This window comes from Mustelus asterias, unplaced genomic scaffold (assembly GCF_964213995.1).
Source record: "Mustelus asterias unplaced genomic scaffold, sMusAst1.hap1.1 HAP1_SCAFFOLD_2750, whole genome shotgun sequence".
Taxonomy (NCBI): Eukaryota; Metazoa; Chordata; class Chondrichthyes; order Carcharhiniformes; family Triakidae; genus Mustelus; species Mustelus asterias.
Genome location: NW_027592695.1, coordinates 1 through 7500, shown reverse-complemented (window position 1 = coordinate 7500; position 7500 = coordinate 1). Strand labels below are relative to the sequence as shown.

At 61.1% G+C, this 7500-nt stretch overlaps 1 long non-coding RNA gene across 1 annotated transcript in view; it reads left to right on the top strand.

Annotated features, from left to right (window-relative positions):
- LOC144489993 (uncharacterized) overlaps positions 1 to 4398 on the top strand; it is a 12782-nt gene extending 8384 nt beyond the window's left edge. Inside the window, exon 3 of the long non-coding RNA XR_013497122.1 lies at positions 4167 to 4398. This is a non-coding gene — a long non-coding RNA (uncharacterized LOC144489993). The remainder of the gene's footprint in view (positions 1 to 4166) is intronic.
- The last annotated feature ends 3102 nt before the right edge of the window (positions 4399 to 7500 follow it).

The following is a 7500-nucleotide window of genomic DNA, read 5'->3' as shown; positions in this document are numbered from 1 at the left end:
CAGAGATAGGGAGGGGTGTAGGGGCTGGAGGAGGTTACAGGGATAGGGAGGGATGTAGGGGCTGGAGGAGGTCACAGAGATATGGAGGGGTGTCGGGGATGGAGGAGGTTACAGAGATAGGGAGGGGGTATAGGCACTGGAGGAGGTTACAGAGATAGGGAGGGGTGTAGGGGGCTGGAGGAGGTTACAGAGATAGGGAGGGGTGTAGGGGGCTGGAGGAGGTTACGGAGATAGGGAGGGGTGTAGGGGGCTGGAGGGGGTTCCAGAGATAGGGAGGGGGTGTAGGGGGCTGGAGGAGGTTACAGTGATAGGGAGGGGTGTCGGGGCTGGAGGAGGTTACAGAGATAGGGAGGGGGTGTAGGGGGCTGGAGGTGGTTACAGAGATAGGGAGGGGTGTAGGGGGCTGGAGGAGGTTACAGAGATAGGGAGGGGTGTAGGGGCTGGAGGAGGTTACAGAGATAGGGAGCGGTGTAGGGTCTGGAGTTGGTTACAGAGATAGGGAGGGGTGTAGGGGCTGGAGGAGGTTACAGAGATAGGGAGGGGTGTAGGGGCTGGAGGAGGTTACAGAGATAGGGAGGGGGTGTAGGGGCTGGAGGAGGTTACAGAGATAGGGAGGGGGTGTAGGGGCTGGAGGAGGTTACAGAGATAGGGAGGGGTGTAGGGGGCTGGAGGAGGTTACAGAGATAGGGAGGGGTGTAGGGGGCTGGAGGAGGTTACAGAGATAGGGAGGGGTGTAGGGGGTTGGAGGAGGTTACAGAGATAGGGAGGGGTGTAGGGGGCTGGAGGAGGTTACAGAGATAGGGAGGGGTGTAGGGGGCTGGAGGAGGTTACAGAGATAGGGAGGGGTGTAGGGGCTGGAGGAGGTTACAGAGATAGGGAGAGGTATAGGGGCTGGAGGAGGTTACAGAGATAGGGAGGGGTGTAGGGGGCTGGAGGAGGTTACAGAGATAGGGAGGGGTGTAGGGGCTGGAGGAGGTTACAGAGATAGGGAGGGGTATAGGGGCTGGAGGAGGTTACAGAGATAGGGAGGGGTGTAGGGGCTGGAGGAGGTTACAGAGATAGGGAGGGGTATAGGGGCTGGAGGAGGTTACAGAGATAGGGAGGGGTGTAGGGGCTGGAGGAGGTTACAGAGATAGGGAGGGGTGTAGGGGCTGGAGGAGGTTACAGGGATAGGGAGGGATGTAGGGGCTGGAGGAGGTCACAGAGATATGGAGGGGTGTCGGGGATGGAGGAGATTACAGAGATAGGGAGGGGGTATAGGCACTGGAGGAGGTTACAGAGATAGGGAGGGGTGTAGGGGGCTGGAGGAGGTTACAGAGATAGGGAGGGGTGTAGGGGGCTGGAGGAGGTTACGGAGATAGGGAGGGGTGTAGGGGGCTGGAGGGGGTTCCAGAGATAGGGAGGGGGTGTAGGGGGCTGGAGGAGGTTACAGTGATAGGGAGGGGTGTCGGGGCTGGAGGAGGTTACAGAGATAGGGAGGGGGTGTAGGGGGCTGGAGGTGGTTACAGAGATAGGGAGGGGTGTAGGGGGCTGGAGGAGGTTACAGAGATAGGGAGGGGTGTAGGGGCTGGAGGAGGTTACAGAGATAGGGAGCGGTGTAGGGTCTGGAGTTGGTTACAGAGATAGGGAGGGGTGTAGGGGCTGGAGGAGGTTACAGAGATAGGGAGGGGTGTAGGGGCTGGAGGAGGTTACAGAGATAGGGAGGGATGTAGGGGCTGGAGGAGGTCACAGAGATATGGAGGGGTGTCGGGGATGGAGGAGGTTACAGAGATAGGGAGGGGGTATAGGCACTGGAGGAGGTTACAGAGATAGGGAGGGGTGTCGGGGATGGAGGAGGTACAGAGATATGGAGGGGTGTCGGGGATGGAGGAGGTTACAGAGATAGGGAGGGGGTATAGGCACTGGAGGAGGTTACAGAGATAGGGAGGGGTGTAGGGGGCTGGCGGAGGTTACAGAGATAGGGAGGAGGTGTAGGGGCTGGGGGAGGTTACAGAGATAGGGAGGGGTGTAGGGGGCTGGAGGAGGTTACAGGGATAGGGAGGGATGTAGGGGCTGGAGGAGGTCACAGAGATATGGAGGGGTGTCGGGGATGGAGGAGGTTACAGAGATAGGGAGGGGGTATAGGCACTGGAGGAGGTTACAGAGATAGGGAGGGGTGTAGGGGGCTGGAGGAGGTTACAGAGATAGGGAGGGGTGTAGGGGGCTGGAGGAGGTTACGGAGATAGGGAGGGGTGTAGGGGCTGGAGGGGGTTACAGAGATAGGGAGGGGTGTAGGGGGCTGGAGGAGGTTACAGTGATAGGGAGGGTGTCGGGGCTGGAGGAGGTTACAGAGATAGGGAGGGGGTGTAGGGGCTGGAGGAGGTTACAGAGATAGGGAGGGGTGTAGGGGTCTGGAGTTGGTTACAGAGATAGGGAGGGGTGTAGGGGCTGGAGGAGGTTACAGAGATAGGGAGGGGTGTAGGGGCTGGAGGAGGTTACAGAGATAGGGAGGGGTGTAGGGGCTGGAGGAGGTTACAGAGATAGGGAGGGGTGTAGGGGCTGGAGGAGGTTACAGAGATAGGGAGGGGTGTAGGGGGCTGGAGGAGGTTACAGAGATAGGGAGGGGTGTAGGGGCTGGAGGAGGTTACAGAGATAGGGAGGGGTGTCGGGCGCTGGAGGAGGTTGCAGAGAATGGGAGGGGGTGTAGGGGCTGGAGGAGATTACAGAGATAGGGAGGGGCGTGGGGGCTGGAAGAGGTTACAGAGATAGGGAGGGGTGTCGGGCGCTGGAGGAGGTTGCAGAGAATGGGAGGGGGTGTAGGGGCTGGAGGAGATTACAGAGATAGGGAGGGGCGTGGGGGCTGGAAGAGGTTACAGAGATAGGGAGGGGTGCAGGGGCTGGAGTAGGTTACAGAGATAGGGAGGGGTGTAGGGGCTGGAGGGGGTTACAGAGATAGGGAGGGGTGTAGGGGGCTGGAGGGGGTTACAGAGATAGGGAGGGGTGTAGGGGGCTGGAGGGGGTTACAGAGATAGGGAGGGGTGTAGGGGCTGGAGGGGGTTACAGAGATAGGGAGGGGTGTAGGGGGCTGGAGGGGGTTACAGAGATAGGGAGGGGTGTAGGGGCTGGAGGAGGTTACAGAGATAGGGAGGGGTGTAGGGGGCTGGAGGGGGTTACAGAGATAGGGAGGGGGTGTAGGGGCTGGAGGAGGTTACAGAGATAGGGAGGGGTGTAGGGGCTGGAGGAGGTTACAGAGATTGGGAGGGGTGTAGGGGGCTGGAGGGGGTTACAGAGATAGGGAGGGGTGTAGGGGCTGGAGGAGGTTACAGAGATAGGGAGGGGTGTAGGGGGCTGGAGGAGGTTACAGAGATTGGGAGGGGTGTAGGGGGCTGGAGGGGGTTACAGAGATAGGGAGGGGGTGTAGGGGCTGGAGGAGGTTACAGAGATAGGGAGGGGGTGTAGGGGCTGGAGGAGGTTACAGAGATAGGGAGGGGGTGTAGGGTCTGGAGGAGGTTACAGAGATAGGGAGGGGGTGTAGGGTCTGGAGGAGGTTACAGAGATAGGGAGGGGTGTAGGGGGCTGGAGGAGGTTACAGAGATAGGGAGGGGGTGTAGGGGGCTGGAGGAGGTTACAGAGATAGGGAGGGGTGTAGGGGCTGGAGGAGGTTACAGAGATAGGGAGAGGTGTCGGGGCTGGAGGAGGTTACAGAGATAGGGTGGGGTGTAACGGCTGGAGGAGGTTACAGAGATAGGGAGGGGTGTAGGGGCTGGAGGAGGTTACAGAGATAGGGAGGGGGTGTAGGGGGCTGGAGGAGGTTACAGAGATAGGGAGGGGTGTAGGGGGCTGGAGGAGGTTACAGAGATAGGGAGGGGTGTAGGGGCTGGAGGAGGTTACAGAGATAGGGAGGGGTGTAGGGGGCTGGAGGAGGTTACAGAGATAGGGAGGAGTTGATGGGAAGGAGGGGGGGTATCGAAAATTAAAAATACGCAACATCTTAAAGTTGCTGAGGGTATGCGGGATGAAGGAGAGGGGGGGCGGGAAGGAGTACGGGACATGCTCTGGGCTCGGGGCATGACGAGGAGGTAGAGTTTATGATTGGGGGCGAATGTGGGGGACTGCGAGTGCGCATCAAGTCTTTGATCTTTCCGCCCCTCCGTTAACCTCTGATATTCTGTTGATTGTATCCGCAGACCAGGGCGTTTCCGTATCTCCCGGGATCGGGAATGTCTCGGCTGAGTGCGCGAAACAGTGCGGAGTTTCCGTGTCGGATTTCCTCAGCCGACTTTGCCCCGGTGAGCACCCTAAATTCTCCCTCACTGCGCGCGACAGTTCGTTTCCCAAACCCCAACAACCTGCTGCTTGCTGACGACACCAAGATTGGTGGAGTAGTGGATGAGGTGGAGGGCTGTTGGAGGCCGCAAAGAGACATAGACAGGATGCAGAGCTGGGCCGAAAAGTGGCAAATGGAGTTTAACCCTGATGAACGTGAGGTGATTCATTTTGGTCGGACTAATTTAAATGTGGATTACAGGGTCAAAGGTAGGGTTCTGAAGACTGTGGAGGAACAGAGAGATCTTGGGGGTCCATATCCACAGATCTCTAAAGGTTGCCACTCAAGTGGATAGAGCCGTGAAGAAGGCCTATAGTGTGTTAGCTTTTATTAACAGGGGGGTTGGAGTTTAAGAGCCGTGGGGTTATGCTGCAACTGTACAGGACCTTGGTGAGACCACATTTGGAATATTGTGTGCAGTTCTGGTCACCTCACTATAAGAAGGATGTGGAAGCGCTGGAAAGAGTGCAGAGGAGATTTACCAGGATGCTGCCTGGTTTGGAGGGTAGGTCTTATGAGGAAAGGTTGAGGGAGCTAGGGGCTGTTCTCTCTGGAGCGGAGGAGGCTGAGGGGAGACTTAATAGAGGTTTATAAAATGATGATGGGGATAGATAGAGTGAACGTTCAAAGACTATTTCCTCGGGTGGATGGAGCTATTACAAGGGGGCATAACTATAGGGTTCGTGGTGGGAGATATAGGAAGGATATCAGAGGTAGGTTCTTTACGCAGAGAGTGGTTGGGGTGTGGAATGGACTGCCTGCAGTGATAGTGGAGTCAGACACTTTAGGAACATTTAAGCGGTTATTGGATAGGCACATGGAGCACACCAGGATGATAGGGAGTGGGATAGCTTGATCTTGGTTTCAGATCAAGCTCGGCACAACATCGTGGGCCGAAGGGCCTGTTCTGTGCTGTACTGTTCTATGTTCTAACCGGTCACCATCCCGGCTTGTGCGTGTAGGTCAGGTGGAAAGATGCTCGACTACTGGGTGAAATTCAGCCCATCGAGTGGATGCTAGCCCTCTGGAACAGAAACCTTCTCTCTCGCCCTTCACCCCCTCTCTGCCCTCATTGATTCCTCGTTCTTTGGGGGTCGGGGGGTAGCGTTGTTCTGTATTCACGGGGGGGGACACGGGGAGTGATCTCGGCACAGAGGGGCAACTTTATTTTGTCTGGATCCAGGAGGAGAGAGGGAGGGGAGGGGAGGGGGGGGGGGAGAGAGGGACAAAGAGAGAGAGAGAGGAGGTGAAGGGGAGTGGGGGTGAAGGGGAGAGGGGGAGGAGTGGGAGGGGGGAGGAGTGGGAGGGGGGAGGAGTGGGAGGGGGGAGGAGTGGGAGGGGGGAGGAGTGGAGGGGGGGAGGAGTGGAGGGGGGGAGGAGTGGAGGGGGGGAGGAGTGGAGGGGGGAGGAGTGGAGGGGGGGAGGAGTGGAGGGGGGAGGAGTGGAGGGGGGGAGGAGTGGAGGGGGGGAGGAGTGGAGGGGGGGAGGAGTGGAGGGGGGGAGGAGTGGAGGGGGGGAGGAGTGGAGGGGGGAGGAGTGGAGGGGGGGAGGAGTGGAGGGGGGGGAGGAGTGGAGGGGGGGAGGAGTGGAGGGGGGAGGTGGAGGGGGGGAGGAGTGGAGGGGGGGAGGAGTGGAGGGGGGAGGAGTGGAGGGGGAGGAGTGGAGGGGTAGGGGGGAGGGGAGGAGTAGGGGGGGAGGGGAGGGGTGGAGGGGGGGAGGGGAGGAGTGGAGGGGGAAGGGGAGGAGTGGAGTGGAGGAGTGGAGTGGAGGAGGGGAGGGGAGGAGTGGAGTGGAGGAGTGGAGTGGAGGAGGGGAGGGGAAGGAGTGAGTGGAGGGGGGAGGGTGGGAGGGGAGGAGTGGAGTGGGGGGGAGGGAGGGAGGGAGGGGAGGAGTGGAGTGCAGGGGGGAGGGGAAGAGTGGAGGTGGAGGGGGAGGGGAGGAGTGGAGGGAGGGGGGGGAGGAGTGGAGGGAGGGGGGGAGGAGTGGAGGGAGGAGGGGAGGGGAGGAGTGGAGTGGAGGGGGGAGGAGTGGAGGGGGAGGGGAGGAGTGGAGGGAGGAGTGGAGGGGGAGGGGAGGAGTGGAGGGGGAGGAGTGGAGGGGGGAGGAGTGGAGGGGGGAGGGGGGAGGGGAGGAGTGGAGGGGGGAGGGGTGGGGGGGAGGGGAGGAGTGAAGGGGGAGGGGAGGAGTGGAGGAGTGGAGGGGGGAGGGGAGGAGTGGAGGAGTGGAGGGGGGAGGGGAGGAGTGGAGGGGGGAGGGGAGGGGGGGAGGGGAGGAGTGAAGGGGAGGGGAGGGGGGAGGGGAGGAGTGGAGGGGGGAGGGGAGGAGTGGAGGAGTGGAGGGGGGAGGGGAGGAGTGGAGGAGTGGAGGGGGGAGGGGAGGAGTGGAGGGGGAGGGGAGGAGTGGAGGGGGAGGGGAGGAGTGGAGGGGGAGGAGTGGAGGGGGTGAGGGGGAGGGGGTGGAGTGGAGGGGGGTGGAGGGGGGTGGAGGGGAGAGTGAGGGGGAGAGGGAGGGAGGGGGAGGGGGGAGGTGGAAGGGAAGGGGAGGGGGGAGTGGGGGAGAGAGGGAGGTGGGGAAGAGGAGGGGGAGGGAAGTGGGAGGGGGGAAGAAGAGGGGGTGGGGGCAAGAGGGGGGGAAGAGGGGGGGAAGAGGGGGGGAAGGGGGGGGAAGAGGGGGAGGGAGGGGGGCAAGAGGGGGGGAGGGGCAAGAGGGGGGAAGAGGGAGGGAGGGAGGGGGGAGGGGGGGAAGAGGGAGGGAGGGGGGAGTGGAAGAGGGAGGGGGAGGGGAAGGGGAGGGGGAAGAGGGGGGGGGCAAGAGGGAGGGGGAAGTGGGGGGGAGGAGAGGTAGGGGATAGAGGGTGGGGAGGAGAGGGAGGGGGGAGGGGAAGAGGGGGGAGGAGAGGGAGGGAAGAGGGAAGGAGTGGGGGGGGGCATGAGAGAGAGAACTAAGAGACAGAACTGAGAAGGTCTCTTTCTCTCTCTCGGGAGAGAGCTCTTAGAGAGAGGCAGAGGAAGAGAAAAGCAGAGAAAGAGACAGAGGCAGAGGGAGAGAGGCAGAGCGAGAGAGGCAGAGGCAGAGCGAGAGAGACAGAGGCAGAGGGAGAGAGACAGAGGCAGAGGGAGAGAGACGGAGGCAGAGGGAGAGAGACAGAGGCAGAGCGAGAGAGACAGAGCGAGAGAGACAGAGGCAGAGGGAGA